Source organism: Pongo pygmaeus, chromosome 19 (assembly GCF_028885625.2).
Source record: "Pongo pygmaeus isolate AG05252 chromosome 19, NHGRI_mPonPyg2-v2.0_pri, whole genome shotgun sequence".
NCBI classification, from domain to species: domain Eukaryota; kingdom Metazoa; phylum Chordata; class Mammalia; order Primates; family Hominidae; genus Pongo; species Pongo pygmaeus.
The window spans coordinates 49493138-49517257 of record NC_072392.2 but is presented as its reverse complement, the minus strand read 5'-3'; the positions used below and the strand labels follow the sequence as shown (position 1 = coordinate 49517257).

General features: G+C 42.9%; 1 protein-coding gene and 1 long non-coding RNA gene across 2 annotated transcripts in view; both read left to right on the top strand.

Moving 5' to 3' along the window:
- Nucleotides 1-24120, top strand: part of ASIC2 (acid sensing ion channel subunit 2) — a 1139537-nt gene that overhangs the window by 589523 nt on the left and 525894 nt on the right. The gene's annotated exons all lie outside the window — the stretch shown is intronic.
- On the top strand, nt 15725-19849 carry LOC129017417 (uncharacterized). Its single transcript, XR_008495068.1, has 3 exons — nt 15725-16068; nt 16443-16576; nt 19206-19849. It is a non-coding gene; the product is annotated as an uncharacterized LOC129017417 (long non-coding RNA).

The following is a 24120-nucleotide window of genomic DNA, read 5'->3' as shown; positions in this document are numbered from 1 at the left end:
CAAAGAAAATCGTGGTACAGGGACTGCAGAGGTGGTGCTGTGTACAAAGAAATGCACAGATATGGAGGCAGAAGTTCTGCTTTCAAGTCCCAGCCCTGCCACCTACTAGCTGTTATGTCCTCCCAGAAACTCAACTTGCTCACCTGTAAAATGGGAATTTGAATATCTGCTCTGACTCCTATAACCATCTGAAAACCCAAAGAAGGCAATGAGGATAGAAGTTCCCAGCCTACAGAGTTGGATGGCTCATATGGAAAAGCTAGTTATTATTACTGAGAGAGAGAGATCCTGCAGGACAGAGTTGGAGGGAAGGGCAAGCCAGGAACAAAGACTAGTGCCAACACCAACTCAGTCAGGGAGACCCTAACCCAGCAGTGCTAGAGGAATTAAAGACACACACACAGAAATACAGAGGTGTGAAGTGGGAAATCAGGGTCACAGCCTTCAGAGCTGAGAGCCCCGAACAGAGATTTACCCACGTATTTATTAACAGCAAACCAGTCATTAGCATTGTTTCTATAGATGTTAAATTAAATAAAAGTATCACTTATGGGAAACGAAAGGATGGGCCGAATTAAAAGAATAGGTTGGGCTAGTTAACTGCAGCAGGAGCATGTCCTTAAGGCACAGATCACCCATGCTATTGTTTGTAGCTTAAGACTGCGTTTAAGCGGTTTTCCACCCTGGGCGGGCCAGGTGTTCCTTGCCCTCATTCCCATAAACCCACAACCTTCCAACGTGGGCGTTAGGGCCATTATGAACATGTTACAGTGCTGCAGAGATTCTGTTTAAGGACACTTTTTGTTACAGTGCTGCAGAGATTCTGTTTAGGGCCAGTTTTAGGGCCAGTTTATGGCCAGATTTTGGGGGGCTTGCTCCCAACAGGCTAGGGGTGGCTTGCTGGCACTTCGAGGTATGCATGGCAGGCAGTGCCATTACACTGCTCCTCAGGGGCATGGATAGCCTCTGCAATATTTGGATATTCCTATTTGCAGAAAGACAACAAATAAAAAGGATAATTAACTCAGGAAACCCAAAGAGAGTTTTGTACTTTATGTGACTTTCCACTGACCCAGGGACTGTGCTGGTGCTGCTGGCAAAGATCCTAATCTCTGGGATTAGGGGCTTGATCCCCTTAAATCAGCACTCCTGGAGGTGATGGGGAAAGCCAACTTCCACCTGATCCATTGCAAACTGACCGGTGGATTAACGAGTCAGGGCAGGCCTCCTTAACTGAGACTTCTGTTTTTCAATATTGAGGTTTTCTTTAAAAATCTCCACTAATTGGATTGCTGACTTGGAGATAGGGATGCAGACTTTAAAACAGAGGAAGACAGACAGAGACAAGGCAGTGTGTCTGTGTGTCTCAGAGCAATGTGCCTTTATCTGGTTCATCTCAGCCGTGCAAGACCGTGCAGGGCATCAGCTCAGCCTCACCTCCTCAGGGGGGCTGCCGCAGTGCTCCTCCCACCACAGGAATATGTGACTTCCTGCAGGGAGCTCCTGGTTCCAGTGTCAGAACTATGGCCCTGATTTCTACTTTAGCCATCTAATCTCATAAGAAACATTCGAGTACCAGAGTTAGAGATGCATGTCTGTAGTCAAATGCAGGCTTGGCTCTCCAGATGGCAATAGTGAAAGGAAGCCCATCCTGTTGGTCAAAGCATCCAAGAAATAAGGCAGGTGGCCAGGAGAAACCTGGCTCTAGCATCCCACCCATCTCCTTTGCTACAGATGGCCTTGGATAAGTCATTCCCCATGTGGCCTTGGATTCGCCATATTAAAAGCTATGGGGTTCTACCAGATGGTCTCTGAGGTCATTTCCAGTCTGGCCCCTCACTGGTTGTTTAACTGGGAGCAGTGGCTACAAGATTGGATCTGCCTGAATGCTTTTTCTCATTCAGCCTGATGCACTCCAGAAGTTTCAGGTGGAATCACCAAGGAGCAGACCTGGGGCCATGCAGCTTAGAAAAATAAGAAGTAGGTAAAGGCCAAGAGTACCTTCAGCATTTAGTGAAAAATGCTCCAGTGGTGCGCTGGGGATGGGGAGCAGGAGGAGGTAGAGCTATACATTTTTACAGATGCCTCAAATGCAAGAATCAGAAGGAGCCAGGATTGGGAATGAGGAAGCCTGGATTTAATTCCCAGTTTATCCTGTGAGCAGTCACTTCTGTCTAGGCTTCAGTTTCATCCACCATAACACAGGAAAAATAATACCTACATCATTAGGCTGCTGGGCAGATTGGATTAGCAGATATGTAAAGTGTCTGGTACAGGACAAATACTGTGCAAATGTCATTTCCCTTCTCGTCCTGTGCTAACTGAAGTATCACTGTCTTCCCACTTAGCAGAAGGTCTGAGCAGAAAGCCTCATCATTTTAAGTAGCAAAACTCTGGAGATTTAAGCTTTAGAGGGAAGCTTCCCCAGTTTGATGGGGGACTGGCTGTGCCATCGTGGTTCCTTTGGCCCAAGAGTTCCCATTCCCTTGAGCAATCTCCCTGCAACAGCTCCTCCTAGAGCCCACTGGCCTAAGCCCATGAATCCTGTGGTTCTCCTGTGGAGCAGCTGCAACTGGCTGTGGTATGCAGGGAAGTTGCCTAAATACTAAGGGAATGCAGAAAATGAATCAAGAGGGTGACACTCAGGCCCAGTTTATCCTGTGGTCTGAGTGTGGGATCCACATGTCATCAGAGGCAGCCACCTATCCGGCCCCTTGCTTGATACCCCTACCTCCGAGCTAGCTGCTGGGTCCACTCCAAGTAGTTGGTGCCATCTTATCCAGGAGCTGCCTCACATTTCAACCCTCTGGAGGCTAAGCCTTAGAGTCCCATTCCTGTAGGAAGCCCCCAAGCCTATCACATGCTAGCTCTGGTCTGAGACGCTCCTTTTTCCCAAGTGATAGGTGCCAAGAGTGACTTCCCTTATCAGGCAAGACTCACTCCGATGCACAAGAGTGTGACATGCTCTCTTCTGGTGGTGGCCCTCCAGGACAGGTAGCACGTCATGTCCTACACTGATGCAGCAATGACATCCATCAGTCCTAGACAGTGATTCCTCTGCTTTTTTCCAAGCTGGGAATACAAGGCTGATGATTAGGAATGGAAATGGCAACTTGAAGGCACATAAGAAATCTCTGAGGCTCTGTATATTTGTTCAACCATTTAACAAGCATTCCCAAGCACCTAGCGTACACTAGGTCTGTGCTTGGCACCAGAAAGTGACAGAGATAGATGGAACCAAGAAGCTTCTACTGTATTGGGAAAGATAGCCCCTGCATAAAAACAGCCATTTAGAAAAAAAAATGTGCTATAAGAAATGTCAAATTTGAAAGTGCAGAGAAAGGTGAAAGGGGCATTTGGCTCAGACAGGTTGAAGAGGGTTTCACAAAGGAAGCAGCCTTTGAGCTGAGTCTTGGAGGATGGCTCTGACTGTCCTGAGAACAACAACTGCCACTAACTGATTCCCTGCAAGAAATCCTTTCATCACTCCGGATTGGAACAGCTATCCTGAGATAAAACCCGAGAAGTCTGGGAAGTGAGGAGGGAACTTCGAAGAGGAGTCTTAGGAATGTGAATACTCAAATCCAAGATCTTAAGATCTCACTAGAGGGATGCTTGTGCACACGGTCCTTGGTAGAAAAACGTCAATCACTGAACTAAGACATGCATCTATTTTGGAAGTGATCTGCACTTCTGGGAATAGCCCCAAAGGGAAATTGGTCATTGATTGCTAGGAAACCAGCAATTCCCGCTGGGCTTTCTGCTCCTTGCCACATTTGCACATATTTTTTTCCAGGCTCCTGCCTGCTCTTCTCTCAATACACACATCCAAACTCACACCAGCATATGTTCTAGCTCACACCCCCTATGACTGTCTGAATAAAAACACCAAAGTGTATGAGAAAATGGATGATGTTCTACAAATTGCAGCACTCCAAATGATGCAGACAGTGGAAGAAGAGTCCACAAACAAGAGTTTCTGTGTTTTATTTCTGTTCAGTCTTCTGTTTCTATCACTGAAGCAAATTATTTGCCTTCCTGAAGACCCTTCACAAATGTAAAGTGGGGTTGCCTTGCTACAGGTGGGAATGAATTTTATAAATGTTGCATTGCATAGCAAGAAACTAAGCTTAGAGAGCACCTGCCAGTGCTATCAGTTCTATGTTAGATCAAAGCCTCTTTTTAATTGATTTTTAAAACCCAAGCATGTCAAGCCAAGCACACAAGCATGGATGTTATACCTGTGCCTTCTGAACTCCAGGATAAAGCTGGAATTTGACCTTTGGCCATGACATATATGCATACATATATCCATAAATTCTAGTGTTGGCCTTCATGAGTGGGGAAGTGGAAATAATTCTCACCAGTAATGAGTGGCCCTAACATTCTCATTTCTGAAATGAGAATCTCCCTTTTCGTTATAATGAAGTTCCCTTTTCTCTGTAACACTGCATTCATTACCCTATGGCCCAGGAAACAGAAAGGCTTGATCTCCGAAAATTTAGACTGCCCAGAAGTATGCCAACTACTACCGCATACAAAAAAACAGGATGCACACCAGGGAGGCGATGTGGTATTTTGGAAGGTCTATGGGCTTTGCAATTAGATAAATCTGGATATGAATTGAAGTTCTGCTGTGTATTAGTTGTGTGACTTCAGTCAGATACTGTAACTTATCTAAGCTTCAGTTTTTCACTTCTAAGATGAGAATAATAGATCCTAACATATGGAGTTACTATAAAGATAACATGAGCTAACTCATGGAAAGCCCCAAGCAGTTTGCCCTCACCCAGAGGATACCCAATAAATGTGAATTTCTGTCACTTGCTAACCTCCATTGTCACATTCGTTGCTTCTTTCACCTTGGGAGTATTTTCTAGGGCACAGTTTTGAAACTACATTTTGGAGAACTTTTGACCTCATTTGAGTTCTTTCCAGAGTCTCAAACCACAGACCCACACCTCGCTTTCCTCTGAACGTTTAAAAAAATCTTCCTTCAAAAAGGTCCTGGATACATTGCTGCCCAAATCCTGTTTTTCCCTTCCCTGAATATCATAAATGCCAATTTTCCTTATCTAAAATTTCCTGTCAAATTTATTTAATCAACTCATAAGTCCTTTGGGGCCTCCCTTGGTTCCAAAGTAGCAGTTGCCTTAGTCATTTCCTCTACTGTCTGGGAAAGAACTTGGTCTCCAAGGTGATTTCACTTTCTCTGATCAGGGAGGACGTCAACATTACACAAGTAGTATGCTTGCTATCGATCTGTTTTCTCTTCCTTTAGGGTTTCTGTGAAAAACGGGTTGAGGTGTTATTTTTAGCAAATTGATGATTCCCTCTGCCTGCGCACATGTCCATCTGTCTGTCTGTGAACACAGCCAACTGAGGTCCAAGAAAGCTTTCCTTGCCTTGCCTAGACAGCTGTATTCATCTTCAGAGCTTCATGCTGAGCAAATGGTTTAAGGCCTTTGGTGATTGAAAAAAAATGGCAGTATGGTAACATGGGCTTCAATTGTTACATTTTCTGCACATGAGGCCTTTGAGTAATTTGTAGTCAGCATCCTGAGTTGGAATTTCACTAAATAATTCACTATTCCCCATACTATTTTATGCTACCCTGCCTTTACTTATGTTGTTCTGTCAGCCAAAAATGTTATTTCTTGTTCATTCACTTACTCAAAAATAGTTATATCATAGACATAGCTATCATAAGGCAGGTACTACACTGTGTGTTGGGAATTTACTGATGGGCAAAACCCCATACTGTCCCTTACATGTCATCTTCAAAGCAATAAGGGGTCATTGAATAATCTTAAAGAGGGCACTGGATATGATCAGATGGAAATATCATTCTGGCTGCAGAGTAGAAAATACATTGAAAAAGGCAGGTATGAATGTGGGGATCTCTGCTTTTGACAATAATGGAGACACTGGCACTGTGCTAGCCCTCTGCCATAAGTAACTACAAAACTAGGCAGAATATATAAGGAAACTGCTTTCTGGCAATGGCAATGGCAAGACCATGACCTTTGACAGAAAAGAAAATTATGAAGTGAGGTCTCATTTTTTTCAGTTCTTTATTTAGGGACAATTTTCTAGCTGTGATGTAGAGAGGCAGAGCCCATATAGAGCATGACATTCCCACTGACCAGAAGCAGGAATCAGATTTTGAGACTACTGAAGGGACTGGATTCTGTGGGGTAGGTCATGATAAAGTGGGGAGCTGTGACGAAGGGGGCCCCAGACATCTTTGTGGTAGGAGTCATGGACAGCACAGACACAGGGAGAAGGCATAAAAGCTTACCAGGAAGGGCTGTTATGAGGTTGAGAGTGGAGCAAAAATACTAGAAGTCAAGTAATGCTAGAAGATACTGGAGTTCTTGCTCAGTCAGAATGTAGAGGCCTTGTTAACACCTGGAGATCCAGTTAAGACATCAGAAAGCCATGCCTTAAGAATAAGGACCATGTCAGCCAGGCATGGTGGCTCATGCCTATAATCTGAGCACTTTGGGAGCCCATGGCAAGTAGACCACTTGAGGTCAGGAGTTTGAGACCAGCCTGACCAACATGGTGAAACCCCATCTCCACTAAAAATCCAAAAATTAATCGGGCATGGTGGTGCACAACCTGTAGTTCCAGCTACTTGGAATGCTGAGGCAGGAGTATTGTGTGAATCTGGGAGGCAGAGGTTGCATTAGGCCGAGATTGAGCCAGACTTCGTCTAAAAAAAAAAAAAAAACAGTAAGGATCATGTCCTCAGGCAGGGTCAACAAATTATGGCTGTTGGTTCAGCTACCAATGTTTATAAGCAAAGTTTTGTTAGAACACATCCTGCCCATTCACTTACATTCAGGTTACAGTAGTAGAGCTGATTATTTGCTACAGAGACCATATGGTTCACAACCCTAAAATGTTTACTATCTGGCCCTCAAGAGGAAGTTTGCTGATCTTGGTCCTTGAGTAAGGACTACACTAGACCTATTCTAATAAAGTCTAAAAACAATCCTCAACCAGATTCACTGGGAATTTTTGAAATTTTAGTACTATGAAGTTAGAGGAGATTAGAGAACACCACAGAATTCCTCCTCCACCAACAAAACATAAAACCAAATCTCTAAAAGTTCAAGGTCATCAGCCAGAAACTGAACAATTTGCTGGAACAAAACTGAACACTCTTCAGAGGAAGATAACATAACCCAGAATATTTATACCATATCATCCATAATGTCCAGGATACAACAAAAATTACTAAACATGAATAAAAACAGAAAAATCTGATCCATAGTATAGGGTCCAGCCCCACAGGGTTGGACTGGAAGTGGCCCCCCAGGCCCAGCTGTCTTTTCTTTTATCTCTTTGTGTCTTTATTTCTACGCTCTCTCGTCTCCGCTCACAGGGAGAAACCCACCGACCCTGTGAGGCTGGACCCTACACATAGGCAAGAAAAAAATCTTTAATAGAAATAGATACCAAGAAGGCCTAAATGTTGGGTTTAGAAATAGAAATAGATACCAAGAAGGCCCAAATGTTGGGTTTAGTAAAGACTTTAAAATATATATTATAAATATAAATTTTCTACTAGAAAAAATATGGGCCCAATGAGTAACAGATTAGTCTTTGCAGAGAAAAGGAAGCTCAAAGAAAGAGTGAAAATGGGAAGACCAGTTGGAAGGTTACTGCCAAGATTCAAGTGAGAGATAATAATGATAGATTATGCTAGGATGGTAGCTATGCCTCTGGAGATAAGTAGATGTTTTCAAGAGATTTTTAGGAGGGATATTTAGTATAATATAGTGATGAGTTGGATATGGAGAATAATAGAGTGGGATGTGTAAATAAAATGCTTAGACTTTTTGTCTTGAAAAATGAGATAGTTGGTGATATCATACAGTCAGATGGCAAACCCTGCAGAAATATGTTTTGGACAAGCTGAGTTTCATTTTTAGTTTTTAATCTCAAGAATTCTAAGGCTCATCTTCTTTCTCAACTCTAACACTCCTCCTTCCACCAATGCAGAATGGTGCCTCTTTAGTATTCCCACAATGCTCTGTTGAGATGCTTGCAATTATCCTATTATTCTCTTTTATAACATCTACTTACACGCCTAGACCATGAGCTTCCTAAAGTCAGGGACCATGCCATGTTCATCTTTGTAGTCTTGACTGTTAACATTGCATTTAGCACATAGTAGGTATTTAGTTGATGCTGAATGAATGAATACAATTATTTCAATGATTTTCTTCTCTGAGGATAGTGACTAGGAAACAATTTCTGAGATTAAGGGCAGGGACTTTAGAGTAATACAGACCTGAGACTATACTTGGTTTTTCACTTACTTGCTAGTGACTAGATAAGTTACTTAACATTTGTAAAATGGAGACCAAAAAGGAAAAAGGCCACCTTATACTGAATAAGGTGGGAATATTTACCATGTTATAGGAAATAAGGTGGAAATATTCTTGGAAAGTGGTCAGGATAGTGCTTGCTCCACTTAAGATGCTCCATAAATACTAGCTAATGTGATGATGATGACAAAAAGACAGATGCTGCAAAAGCAGCTGTCCAAGAAGGGCTCTTGCACAGAACAGGAAGAGCTAATTGCAAGAAAGTCTTCCACCATTCCTCCCTCACCTGTGCTTACACTTAAGGCACCTCTCACAGACCAAGACATGTTCTACTGCTAGCAGAATTTGCTAAGATATGCTTATGGGAATAACTTAGGGGAGTATGGGAACTGGAAATATGCTGAGGGGAACAATGTCTTCTTTTTATTTAGGTAACTAAAGGGCAGATGGAAAGAAAAATCATCATAGTCATCACTGGCTAACTTACCTGTAAACACTAATACATATACCTCCAAATTCCACAAAGTTCTTCCCTCAAAGATGATTGTGACTTTCTAGCTCCAGAGGCCTCACTCATTACCAAACTTGGGTGTCTGATGCGGCCACAAACCTTTAGATTAGCAGAATCTATTTCATTATGCTTCACAAAAGTTTAAATTTTTGCTGAAGCACCTAGAAGAGAGCTGTGCTTAATTTTCTGAATGTAAATGTATTTAAGCTTGAAGTAAATAATTGTCATCCAGTGGCTCCTTGGCATTACAAGGTCATAGAGACAGGAAAGAAATCAACTGTAACATCATCCCAGCTCTCAGATTTTCCCACGTGCTGTCATTCTCAAGCCAAGGTGAGTGGAGAGGCAGCTATGCCACATCTTGTCAGGGCTCTTAAACTCCAAGGCATCTCTGCTTTACGCCTTAGGCCCCTCTAGGAACTCCAGTTACTCAGTTCATTATGTAACTTGCTCTTTAAGATTGTCTCTTCTCCCCACGTCCCCTCTCCCCTTGGCAGAAGTCCAAGGTGGGTTGATAGCCTGAGGGTGGTAACACCATGATGCACCCACAGACCCTTAATCTCTGGCTCTGACCTTTACTCTCAGCCATTACACTTGTCTACCTCATGATGAAGCTGCTGGGAAACCAGTGTCCACATTGCTGTGGGATCACATTGCAGGAATGGGCAGCTGTCATCTTTAAGATATTCAAATAAGTATCTTTTCCAAGAGGCGTCTTGGACTATGATCAACAGATCCTTCCTGGTAGCCTTCGCTATATACCTGGATTCTAAGGTCTTGGAAAACAGAATGCTTTTATCTGAGCTGAATCTCATCTTGCTCTGGAGAGTGCTAGAAGTTCAATTTGGTAGAACTCAGCTAGAGTCCCTGTATCCCTTGAAAATGTACTTAAACCAGCTCAAACCCTGAAATCAAGGCCTGTGGGAGTCCAGGGTTCTTTCCATGATTGCTTTGAATTCCTGACTGCTGACATCCTCTTGGACTTCCTTATCTCAGTTCCTGATCTTCACACCTGAGGTCCAATTTCTACTCCATGGTAACCTGAGCATAAGCTCCATCCTTTCATAGGTTTATGACAGTGTCATTTGGACCAAGAATTTCATGAGTTGGGTAAACTCATGAGCTCAAAGTTTGGGCTGTCACATCCTGCACCTCTCAGCTTTTCACCATCTCTCTCTCCTCATCACCTCTTATTTTTCCTCTTTTCATTTCCTCTCTTTCTAGAGTAGCAAGCAAATTTTTACCTTGCCTCTCAAAGAACAGTTATCTTCATACACATGTTGCTGGGGGGTCTCACTTTGCACCCCCAAGAATGTGTTATATTCTAAACAAATAGTATCATTCTTAAAAGATATTTTGGTGTCAGCTGTTAATAGGACACGTATTGTCCTTATTTCACGAGAATTTGGACTACTCCGTCTACATTGGAGAACAAGTACCTTCTAAATCCATTCATTTAATCAACAGCGGACCAAAAGCATAAGTGGGACCTAGCTAGGAGGGTGCTCCAGGCATAACTCAGGGAATAGTAGGTTAGGTAGCCACGGACCGTTCTGTTACCTGCATGCCCACAACTTTCTGAGACGTCTGACCATTGTGAAACCTGGAAGAGACATGGAGAGGATGAGCATTTGAGACACAGACATTGGAGCCAGACAGATCTGGATTTGATCTTCAAATCTACTTTTTACTGATCACCTAGAAATGGAGATAATGATGAGTATCTTGCAGAGTCATTGAGAGTACTGGGATACAAATTTGTTTAAAACCCTCAGCCTCACCTTGATTTGTGAGAGGCTCCTTCCCTTTTATTTATGGTCTAGTGTGGCTGGGAGTGCATTTCAGATGTGTTTCAGTCTTAAAAGTCTCACTGAGAGTCACTTCTCAGTAAGGAAAGATATGAAATATCACTCAGCCTTACTTCCCCCAGCTCAGTCCCGGCCAGCCTCAGGCATAGATCCTCCCTGGTGGTGAGGACTGTCTGTACCCTCTGGTGGTGCTTCTTTTGAAGCCAGGTTGGCCATTCCTTCCTTTCAGACCCACCTCTCTTGCCTGTCAACTCCTTCCACAAAAAGCACAAAAGACAGAAGAACCACTTGAAAATGATCCTAGCCACAGACACTAGCAGGGCTTGGTACATAGGTTGATGGTCTTTGAACTGGCAACCCCAGGCCCTTTTGGATCCTTGCATGGGCTCTTCCCACATCTTGAAATACCCCTTCCCCTAAGCCTATCTTATTGACATAGTAGAGATTCATTTATTTTACAATAGCCCTTCCACGGTCACTCCCTTCAATTGATCCCCATCCACCACACGTGCGCACATGCACACACACACACACACACACACACACACATATGCATAAGCAGCGATGCTAAAATAGTCTAACTCCACTACTCTCTCTCTCCCTTCCCCCACTTAAACTTCAAACCAACTCAGGACAGAAACTCTGTGTCATATTTGTGTAGACTCAAACTGAATTCAACACAATCAAATAACACTGTCTCTAACTAAAGCCACTTTCCAAACAGAACAATTTCACTCATAGGAAACCATCCAAGGCAGTTAAAAACATCACCTTCCAATTTGCAAAGTGTTTCCCCAGGCATTAGAGAACTGGGTCTTCATGGCTGCCCTGTGTAATTCTCCCCTAAGTTTACTGCTTAACAGCACTGCCACCCAATTTATTGATCCTAAGCAGTTCTGCTGTTTCTGGATGCTTGAATCGCACCTGGGAAGAGAATTCAACTGCAGGGAAAAAAACGAAGGACTCAGATTCACGTCTACCTGCCTCATGCAGAACAATAAAAGTTCTTTTCTGGGTTCTTCTGCTTTACAAAGTGCTTCATACAGTCATTTAAGCCTCATTAGTGTGTGAGACGTTAGAATAAGTTATTTTATCTCTCTTAGCCTAAGCTTCTCCATCACCAAATAGGTATAATAATAATAATAATATCTACTACCACATAACTGAATGTTGTGAGAATGAATTGGGTCAAAGATGGAAAGCACATAGTACCATGCCTGGCACATGGAAAGAACTCAATAAAGGTTATCTGGTATTAAAGGAGCTTTCTCAGCTGGGCACAGTGGCTCATGCCTGTAGTCCCAGCTACTTGGGGAGGCTGAGGTGGGAGGATTGCTCAAGCCCAGGAGTTCAAGGCCAGCCCAGGCAACATAGAGAGACCCCCATCTCAAAATAATAATAATAATAATAATAATAATAGTAATGATAAAGGATCTGCCTCCCAAACAATCTCCTTTATCAGAGCTGAAGAGGTTATGAAACATAAAGCTGTTTATTCCACCTCTCTTTGCAAGTCTCACCCCTTTATTTAAGTTGTGACACCTGTTGTCTTGGGGTCTCTGGAAGCTCTGAGGCAAGAAACATTCAATTGGTTATTATGAGTATGACTCATTATTCTAAAGCCCAAAATAAACCACATATTCAGTTACCACCTGTTCACATGTCAGCTTAGTGCTATCTCAACCCATCCTCTTAGCAACACCTTCACTGGCCCCAGAGAAGACCCCTACCCTTCAGATTCTATGCAGTGCCTCCACTGCATTGATTTGGTGTTTCCTTGAAGGAGTCCAATTCCATCAGGGCCTCTGTCACTCCAGGGTAGGGGAGGATTGCCAGAGCTCTAGAGTCCCTTTCTCTTGACCAGTCCTAAGCCCCAAAGAACAAGTGACTCGAATGTCCCTGCTGCTCAGAGCCCCTCTTCTACAGACATTGTCCAGTGGGCCCAGTGTTCAGTAGGGAGGCAGAAGAGACCCACTGCAAATGCATCTCCCCTCCCAGCTCCAGGGCGGTGCAAGAGAGCCCAGCAGCACTTCCCTGGGGAAACATTTCCACCATTAACAGCCACGCCCATTGCACTAACAGAATACCTGACGAGAGTGTTCCACTGACCATCCGGCTTCCAGCTTTGTCCGGAACTCAGTACGTAACTTTCGACAAATCACTGCCCTAAATTTGTTACCTCAAAAAATGCACAAATCCCACTGGTTGATCTTTGGCTGAGAAATATTCAAAGTATCTATGATGAACAAGAAGGGATGTTGAGAGTTTAAATATACCAGGACTTTACATATTGTCTCACCCTCACTCATGTCAGCCTTTCAGGCAGATACTGTCTTTCCTTTTGCAAAGTTGGAAACTGCAGTCATGTCAGAAAGTGCGAGAGCTGGAACTGGAACCCACATCTGCTGGACACCAAGCCCCTGTTGTTACTTTTCCATCATGCTACATGCTACCTCCCATTTCGTGGTTTCAGGAGAGAAAAATCAGTGCAAAAAGCATGAGTTGGCAAATGCCTTTTGTGTTACTGAGGGAAAAGGGTATTGATTCTATCAGTTTGACCACCCTCTATGCCTCCAGCAGCCATCCAACCATCTCTAAGCTCTCCTAGGGAGCTGGCCCAACCCCACTCAGCTTGGCAGGAGGCAAATCTTCCTGATGCTCTGTAATAAAAGGCTTTGGAAATTGGGTTATAAGGAAAACCATTTCTCATTTTCTCTAGTAACAGAGAAGCTATTCAACAGAGGCCCTTTACCTTTCAGGGCCCCTACAAATTCGTTAACTCTCTGCAAACACTGCTTATAAAACAGCACTTGAAGCGAGGCAGCAGAGGCTACTGGGAAGTGGTGGACGATGAGATTTTAATGTGTTCCATGCTGTGAGCCCATCCTGACTGTCTGAAGAGCCTTGTTCTCAGGCCCCCAATTATTCAGTTTCTCAATCTTCCCCCATCACAGACAACACATCTCATTTCTCAGACCCAGCCTCAGGCTTCTTTGTGACAACCTTCATTTTCTGGGCACAGCTTGGTGGCAGCTGGTTTGGGGAGGGATGTGGAAGGGAGGAGAACAATAGCTGAGGTTAGAGAGGTGAGTGGCATCGCACCTGCAGAGTCAGAAGAGCCGTGCTGAAGTTCCCTTGTGAAGACAATACCTGGCTTTTACATCAAAGGGATCCCGATGGCTATGGCATCTCAGAACAACAGTCTAAAAATCACTCCTACTGAGTTTTGAAGGAAGCACAGTGAAGTTTTTGGAGACAGCTGGGGGTCCTAAGGGAAGGATGTCTATAATCTAATTATTCATAAGGAGAGGAGCATTTTCTAGGATGGAAGACCAAGCTATGGGCATCTGATTGGGAGTAGACCAGAATCCTAGAGAAGATATTCTTAGTGGCCATTGATTGGTCATTGGTACAGCCATTGACTTCAAGTTTGACTTGACAAAGGTAGCAGTTTTTTGTCTTTGATGTCTCTTCCGGTGAAGGTGTCACTTCTCCACAGCCCCACAGGTGCTGCCTTGGCCCATGCCCTCATCATTCCTCCCCTGGACTAGAATGAGTCCTAACAGCGTCCTGACCTCTGGCTGCAACCTCATCTAGCCCTCCTTCCTACAGCCACCACCACTAGAATCTTTCCGGAATGCAAACCTAATTGCACAACACTCTCCTGCTCAAAAATATTCTCTAGATAACATTTTCGTAATGCTAGATCAGCATACATATTCATCGAAAAAGCACCAAAAAGACATCCAACCAAATGTTAACAGCAATTATTTTGTGTAGTAGGTTTGCATATGATTGTTTTTTCTTTACACTTTCTTGGTATTCAAGTTTTCTGCAGTGAGCTTAAGATAAATATTGTTTATTTTCTAGGCATAAAAATATCATCCAGAAAAAATAAAAGAAATCCTGCACAGAACAAAGTCCAAATTTCTTAGCTTTGCATTAAGCCCACCGAGAGCTTCAACATATCTTTTCATGTTCTTGTTCCACTACAATTCACAGGTCAGTCACACAAAAGCTGTTTCCTACCTAAAATGTAGTCTCCTCTCCACCATCACTACTGTCACTTTACCTATGCTTATATTCCTGTCTTCGCCATAGCTTTTTTTGCTTATAAAACTCCTAGTCATGCACAGAGGGCCACTGCAAATGTACCTTTTCTAGAAACCATAATCTCTTTACTCAGCAGTTATTGTTTTCTCCACTCTGGGCTCATCATACCTCTTGCTAATATTCTCTCCATTAGATTACAAGTGATGCAATTATCCCTTCTCTAAATGAGGAAACCAAAGCCCAGTAGTAGCCAGTAGGTGATATAGCCAGGACCAAACCTAAAGTGTCTGGCTTTTCAGCTTCTGCTGTTTAACTACTACACAATAGAGCTTTAAAGCAGTTGCTACTGTCCCAGAATATAAACAAGAGGTATCCCAGTATGTGAATTAGCTATGAGGGTCCTGTGACATCACTGCAGCTGTTTACTGTGATTTGTCCCACCCTGTTAACGTCACACATGTGAGCCGTTTCTTCCTGTGATATCGCCTGCCAGTCATTGTCGCCCGGCAGAGCCCACCAGCACTCATATAGCAGACCACAGCAGTTACTGTGATTGCAAACTTGCAAAGGAGATATTGCCTTAAAAGTTGACTTTAGAACAACACTGCTTGAGATCATTCCAGTATTTGTGCTCCTCCATAAACTATTTCTACAATGTATTCACAGAGTAGACAAAGCAATGCTTTATTACTATCTGGACCTCTGGCCCCAAATGACTGTGCAGAATTCCACTGAGCTGGACTGGACTTCATGGAGGGCCTGATTTATCTCAGCTCTCACCTACAACTCTGAAATTTGAATTTCCACTCTGCTGGGATAAGGAGTTGTTCTGAGATGAAAAACCAGAAACACAGAGCCAAAGAAAGCATCTGGCAAAATGCTGGAGGTGAAGCTGGTCCAGGCCTCTGGCTCAAGCCTGTCTCAGTGTCCCTAGGTTTAGCCGCCCCATGAGAAGGCGATAGTTCACAAAGGACAGGGAGGTGATAAAGCCCATTGTCACCCAAGTCACTGAGGTGGAGGAGGAAGAAGTGACCAGACACCATGGAGTGAGGCAGGCTTAAGCATTAGGGAGGAGGATGACCACCTCTTTTGGGGAAGATTTAAAACCTGGTCTATCATCCGTTGTGTTTCACAGATTTCCCTAAAGGAGGAAAGAACAGGACTGTAGATTTAGAACCCAGGAAAGTACTTTCATAATGCCAAGGATCTGAACTCTTCATTTGAAAAACAAGCTTGCCCACTCAGCAGCCATAGGCAGCATCTGTCAGCTACAATCTAGGCTAATTTGCAAAATGAGCCTTGAAAGGAAGGTCTTGGTCTTGCTAGAATCCCATGAAGCAGGTTGATGAAGCAGGTAAGAAAAAATTAACGGAGGAGGTGAGTTTTTAAAGTGATGACCCCATGATTATAGCTTTGAAAAGAAGAGATGGACAGGAATCCTGATGATTCTTGAGAACCCTAGAATTGCAGACCTGCACGGACCCCAATCCACAAAAGCTTTCTGAAAGGTCATCATTAGCAAAGCTTTGCTGAGGGCCAGTAGGGGGTTCCTAAAACGAGTTAAGATGCACTCTGTCTTCTGCAGCCTTTGTGTCTCTCTTGGTTCTCTGCATGTTCAAAGTATCCTAAAGTGTTGGCGCTAAGAGGACCTTCAGAGGTCTTCTCGCTCCACTGCCATTTTTATTCATTTAATCAACAAATATTTATTGCATGCCTGCCATGTCCCAGGCACTGTTCTAGGTGCTGGAGCTGCAATGCATCAAGGAAACATACAGTTCCAGCCTTCATAGCATATATGTTCAAGTGGAGGAAACAGACAATACAAGAAACAGACAAAACAAGTGAACAAATAAATACTCAAGGTAATCCCATGGTGTTACATCTGGGGGTAAAATAAAGCATTGTGATGTGATAGAGAATAAAGAAGGCAACACTAGATTAGATGGTCAGGGAAGCCCTCTGAGAAGTCATTTGAACTAAGTTGTGAATGACGGGAAGAAGTCCCATAGGAAGCTTCAGGGGAAGAGACTCCAGGCTGAGAAAATGGCCAGTGCAAAGGTCCTGTGGTGGTAATGACCTTGATTTGCTTAACGTACAGCAAGGTCAGCATGGCTAGAGTGGAATGGGCAAGGTGGGGAATCTTGGAAAAATAGTTTAGGGTCTGACCATAACTGACCAGATAGTAGGGACTTGGAATTTATGCAGTGGTAAGGGCAGTCGTGAACTGTTTTAAGCATGGTAAATACCCACGGCGAATGGAGAGTAGAGCAGGAGAGGAACACCCAGGCCTGTAGACTCCCAGTCCAATGCTCTCTCCCACTACAATGCATGGCCAGTGTGCAATAATACCCCTCATTTGCTCGCTCTGACTTCCATTCTAGTTTTCTAGAATTGCAGAGTGAAGGACTTTGTCCTTTCTTCTAATTAAACACTGAGCAGAACAAGCAAGGAAATGTACTTTTGCACAGAGCCATGTCTCCTCCTGAGCATATCTTTAGCCCATAAAGGGGAACGAAATGTGATAATTAGTAGCCAATTAATGTGCATTTTAACAAACTATATTTTAATTATTCTGTCATAGGTTGTCTGCCTGTGAAGTATTCCATGTTAATTAAATCCTTTTAATAATCCAATGAAAGCACCTCTTTTCCTTGATGTGCTGCTTAAAAGGGAGACAACAGCAGACTCAGCTCATGTAATTTGAGTTAATGGCATGAATCCCGCTTTGAGCTTTCATATGCTTATTGAACTAGTGATCTCTTAATACTTGCTAAACTTTTTAATATATAATTATCACACAATTTCCCTGTCTGAGAGACTGCATTCTGATAAGCTCAAGAACTTTGCTGGAGTGACACTGAACCTGTATCTTGTGCCTGGCTGTGATGGCTGGCTGTATCAGCTGCCATCTGTCATTCCTCTTGTCCTGACCTCTTCCTCAGAATTGGTCACTGCAGTTTTGATTTTAGGCATTGAGCACCTACTGTGTGCCTGGGCCTTGCTGGAACTGAGGAACTGGGTATGAGGTGGGGAGACTGGTCTAGCATTCTGTCTCCTAGCATCCTAGCATTCTGCAAGGGGACTGGGGGTTCTCAGATGCAGGTGTAGCATGGGCAGAAGCTGGCAAGGGCAGCTACCAGGGACAATTAATTAGGATGGGGGGATGAGTTGTCCCAGCCAGGGAGAGGCCAAAAGTCCTCATTACCAAGTCCAGTGGGTTGGAGGTCACTCTAGGCTTCTGCAGGATGGGGCGACTATCCATAGGTTCAATGGCAGAGAGCAGGAAGGCTTGTAGGAGATTAGGACTCTCACTCAGTCTCTGAGTGATGGCCCAGAGACTGTTGTGATCGGATACCTGGGAGGGTATGAGGGACTCCAAAGCTGGGTCCAGACCAGGAGGAAAGACAGCCAGCAAATGGACAATCCAATGGGTCTGGACTCTAGCCTCATGAATAGCTGGGATAGTGCTTTGAAGGATAGATTAACCCAGTATAATGCGTATAGACTCACCAAGATCTATAAATTCTCAAACTCAGTAAAAGTTTATTTCTTGATCATTTAATAGTGGTAGATGAATATACCCGATTGACAGACCCACCCCCTCTGCTGCCCCATCCATGGTCATTAGGTACCCAAGCCCTTTCCATGTTGTGACTGTGCTGTCTCCTAGGACAGTGCTTCTCAAACTGTAGTCCCCATACCAACAGCAGCAGTGTCACCCTGGAACTTGTTAGAAATGCACGTGCTCAGGCCCCTCTCTGGGACTACCAGATCAGAAATATTGGAGGTAGGGCCTGGCAACCTGTTTTAACAAGCCTTCCAGGTGGTTCTGATGCATCCTCAAGTTTGAGAAGCACTAGCCTAGGTCCTAGTTGTCATCTGCATTCAGCCAGCAAATGAAATAGGAGAGCCTGGAGAGGTACTTGCAAATTAAAAGCCTTGACCCCAAGGTAGCACCTGTCACTTCCACTCATGTTGCTTTAGTGAGAACCAGTCACCTGGCCATGTTGAGCTGCAGGAGGAGCTGGGAGTGAGGTCCTGTGCTAGCGAGGTCCTGTGCCAGCTACACGTATATAATCTGGAAGAGGAGAGAGAAATGTTTCAAGCCCCATCTCTTCCACAAAACATGAACCAAGGGCTGAGGAGATAAGGTGAGGGACAGAATTGCCCTACCCATGAGGACTCAGGAAGGCACTTGGCAGTTTTCCCAGCATTTCTTCTCTATGGAGAAGGGGTTCTACAAGGTGTCTGGAGGGCTCACATTGGCTCAGGAACTTCAGGAAACACAAGTCAAGGAGGTTACATTATGTGCCCAAGGTCGCATAAGTAGAAAGTGACAGGGCTGCAGCTTTGTCTCACTATTGCCCAATGCCAAGTTCTAGATGTCTTTCATCATACTCGGGTGCCTCCAAAATTCTAGCACTCTTAGTCTATGTAATTGAATTAATTGTTGAAATAGGCCTATGCATCTCTTCTATCTCCATTTTACAGCAAAAGATGCTGCAATTGAAGGTACAAGCAGGTGTTGAGAAAACATGAAGGAAGGAATCCAATCAAAGAGCACAAAGAAAATTCCATAGAGGACATAGCAACTAAGAACGAATAAGATGAATATATGTGATTATGTCTATTTGTGCATATGTGTGTATACATACATATACATATATATGCATATATTTACATATATGCATATATATTTACATACATGTATATATTTACATATATGCATATATATTTACATATATAAGTATATATTTACAAATATATATGCATATATATTTACAAATATATATGCGCATATATATATTTACAAATATATATGTGCATATATATATTTACATATATATGCACATATATATGAGAAGACTTCACCCATAAATGCATCATGCTAATACAACCAGAATGAGCATTATGCTTCATTTCTATGAACAGCCTTCAATAGGAACAAGAAAGAGAAGGAATTCTAGACAAAAGCATAAACAGAATTCCAGAATGGAAAAGTCCCAGCAAGGGAAAGTCCAAGGCACATTTGGAGAACACCAAATAGTTGGGTGTGCCTAGAATGGGAAATGGTGGAGAATAATGCTGGGGCAAAATGTAGGACCCAGAATGTAAAATAAATTGAATGTCATGCTAAGGAGGTTGTACTTTATTCTTTAAATAATGAGTATCCAAGAAAGAGTTTTAGGAAGAAGAATTACATGTTTGGATTTGTATAGGAGCAAGATTACTCTGGGAATAATAAATAGGACTGATTGAAGGAGAAGAAATTTCTAGAAGGCAATTAGAGAAGTGAGGAGGTTTTTTGCAATAGCTGTGGTAAAGAGAATGGGCATTGAATGAAGGTGACAGAAGTGGTTAAGAAGAGGAGAATCATTGTGATTAGAGGTGGTTGGGGAGGAAGAAGTTGCCAAAAATGAAGCAGATGTTTCTCTTGTCTATTATGGGAATTTGGGGGATATTGAAAAATAGAGCACAGTAGAAATCCACGTCTCGGGTAAAATATGCTGCATTTAATGAGCTCTAAGATGCACATTTTTTTTCAATTTTAATGTCCCTAAGATCAGACTGTCTCTACAAATGAAGACATCTTTCAATCACTGTCGGACAGCAAGTCACGAGGAAGTCATCACAGCCCATACATGTGTGGACTGGGTCTCCCGGCCATGAATGTTGTCAAAACTTCAGTTGGGTTGTATGCGCTGCTTAACATATAGAACCAACAGCTACTGAAGGCAGGATAAATTGTCATATTTCTTTAAAAAAAGATTAATGAATTGTAAAGCAATAGAGGCTGGTGGGACTGATTTATCTATGGAGCAGGGCTATCTTTAAGGCAACAAATATCAATTTGCCAAAAAACATTTTACTAAATTTGAACAGAAGCTACTTAACTTCTGGTGATACATAATTCAACTGGGTGGGTATAGGGGTGTAAAATATGAGTGTAGTCGAGTAAGACAGTTCCCAGCACTGAGATTTGCTTGAAAATGATTCTTGGAGACAGTAACAGAGCACTCTTTTAAAAATGCTGCACCATCAACAGGCTGATGGCACACAGGGAAACTCCGGGGGACAAAAATATAAATACTGAGGACTGGAGTCAAAAAAAAATCAGAAGATTCTAAAGGTGAATACACGTTCTAGGAATACCCGACCTATTTTTTTTCATTTGTATTTTCCATTTTATGTACGTATAAGGGTGATATATGGGCTATTTTAATAAGTATGCAAAATTTTTTCTAAGTGATATAAAAGCATTGTGTCATCATTTGTGAAATGCTTTTCTTTCTTAGCAGTATGTAAAATAATGGTGCATCTTAAAATTGATGGCATCTTAGAGTCAATGAAATGTAGCATTCATTATTCTCAACCTCCCGGCTCAGAATGAGGTAGATGTTGAGTCTAACATTTTTAAATGTAGCTGAACAAAACCTTTAGTGCAATGCTGATGAGAATTAAAAAAGAACAGAAAGTTTGGAAAATGGTTCAGTAGGTTCTTGCAAAGTTAAACATACACTTAACCTGAGACCCAGGAATTTCCACTCGTGGGTATTTACCCAGGAGAAATGAAAACATATGTTACGCAAAGACTTGTACACGAATGTTCATAGTAGCTTCATTCATAATAGCCACAAACTAAAAACAATCCAAATGTCCATCAGCTGGTGCGTGGACGAACAAAGTGGGGTATACCTTATTCACACAATGGTCTACTACTCAGCACTGAAAAGGAACAGACTGGTGACACAGGTAACCACATGGATGAATCTCAAAACCATTCTGATAAGGGAAAGAAGTCAAATACGAAAGACTACAAACTACAAGATTCCATTCATACATCACCCTAGAAAAGGCCAAAAGCATAGTCACAGAAAACAAATCATTGACTGTAGGCTCCCAGGGGTTGGGGTTGAAAGGAACAGATTGACTGCAAAGGGCCAAAAGGGAACTCCTGGGTTAGGGAAAGGTTCTCTAGCTTTACTGTATGGTGCTTATGCAACTGTATACTTTCTCAAAATGTACTATACTCTCCTCTCAAAAAATGTAAACTTTACTGTATATAAATTATTCCCCTGTAAGCCTATTTAAAAATGTGGCTGAAAGACTGAAACAGACCTGGGTTCAAATCCCAGCTTTTCCTTTTACTAGCTCTGTGCCCTGGGCAGCTTCCTTAACCTCTCTGAACTGACCCCCCTCCAGGCTCCTCATGCTTAGAGCAGAATAACAAGGCTTGTGTAATAAGAATTTATTGAGAGTACTAAGTGAGGTAATGTATGTAAAGTACTTGGGGAACTTGACAAAGAATGAATGCTCAATAATGGTAGCTCGCATGCTAGCAGGGACCACAGACAGTTTCATTACTGATGAATTAATCAGTTGTTGGGGTCACAGAATTGTATAGGCCAATCAATTGCTTGCGGCTGAAACCAACATTCTGGTCAAAACAATGTTGAAATAGGGGCTCCAGGGAGATGCAACTTGAGCCATTTACAGTCTATGCTTTCAAGCTTTCACTGTTGCTTCTGACGCTACCTGTCACGTGAAAGGGAGAGAGTGCTGAGGGAATGTTATTTTGCATAGAGGCCCCAAAGACACTTGGGAGTCTGGGCACAGTCCCTGGCACACAAACTGAAGATTGATTTGAAGTGACTTTTGCTTCCCACTAATTGGAATCTACACACACAACCAAAGGAGTCAAGTATTTAAGTATACAACAGAGAATGTGTTCAGCATTTTGCATTCATTGGTCTTGTTGTCTTTGTTAGAACCTTATGAGATAGAAACTTTCATTATTCCCATGAAATTGATGAGGAAACAAACTTACAGAGACAAAGAAGCTTGCCTAAGATCACAGCTTGTAAGGGCAGAGCTCCCAAACTCTTGTCCAGTGGTTCTTAACCCTGCACTAGACCAAGCAAAGGACCTGGGAAACCAGGTGAAGGATGCATGGAAGCAGAGCACCTGGGATCCACACCTGGAGATGGAGTACCTGTAATAGTGATGTGCTTGAGAAGTGGCAGCTTGGGAAGGGGCACTTGCATTAGAGTCTCTGGGAGTAGGTAAATGCATGAAGGTGGCTCACTCCTTTCCATGAGGCTTCTGCGGAGCCAGAAATCTCCAAAGTCCTGAGAAAGTGGAAGCCCTAATAATACAATCCTCACCTTACTGCAGATAGGATGTGCTTTGCAACAATGGCCTGAGTTTCCATTGAGCCTCCCTATTCCTGGGCTCAGGTGAGTCCCTGCTCCTCCCTGAACCTCGTTTGCCCCAGCGGTAAAATGAGTGGGCAGAGTTAGATGTTTGTTGGCTCCCCTGCAGTTTGGATTCCATAATATAGCAAGCTGCAGTTGATTTTCACATGTCAACAGATTCATCAGCCACTCAATCACTCTGTTGGGGGGGACATTGTGGGGTTTCTGATCTCCTGTTTTGCAGAAGTCCAAAGATTGGGGCCAGGGCTACAAAATCCTGCTTTTCTCAGAGCAAACCTGTCGGAGTAAAATTTAAGAGAGAGAGAGAGACTCAGGCAAATCTTAAATCCTGGAAGTAGATCATTAAACTTTTACAAGCTCTAACAATGTTGGGATTGAATAAACCCTGTCTTAAGTATTAAACTTGTCAACCTTAAGATGGCAAAACCAATTCTATTACTTCCCTCTACATTAAAGACACACAAATAAGTCATTGATTTTTTTCCCTAAGAAAAAAAAACAACATGCCCTGTCAGATCTCTTTTGTAAACCACATAAGACACAGGAGTCTGGGTGAATGTAATGAAGGATTCTCTTTTTAAGAAGATGAAAATAACGTTTCAACCTGAGAAATCAAGAATATACATGAAGATGTGCAAAAGGGATTGTGTCTATTGCAACAACGATGTGAAATGTATGAAAAGCACATATCAATGAAGGGACAGCTCTTCAGTCAGCTGATGCAGTAACTGACCTAAATGTGTTAGATTCACAAACACTTATTAAGTGTGTCCTGTGTGCTGACCTCTGTGCTGGTAGGTCCCAGTGAATAATAAGACTTGGAAGACCTGGTCCCTATGCTCAATGAATGTGCCATCGAGTAGGGAAACCTACACCCGCCCACCTAGGAAAGTACTCTTGAGAGACTCACAGGAGTGAGTCCAAGAACTCACAGGAGTGACTAACTAACTCTATGTGAGGGCAACGAAAATGGGTCACTCCTTGCCCTTATAATAAATTGCAAAGTCTTCATCATGGCTGATGAACCCTCCCTAAGAGGGTCCAGGTAGACCAGCTAGCCTGACCTCCCCTTGTTGTCCTTCCCCTCAATCTTTATGCTACCTCCTATTCTTTGGAAAGTGCTGTGATGAGTTGAATTGTGCCCCCCTCCAAAATATGTTGAAGTCCTAACTCCTACTACCTATGCTGAG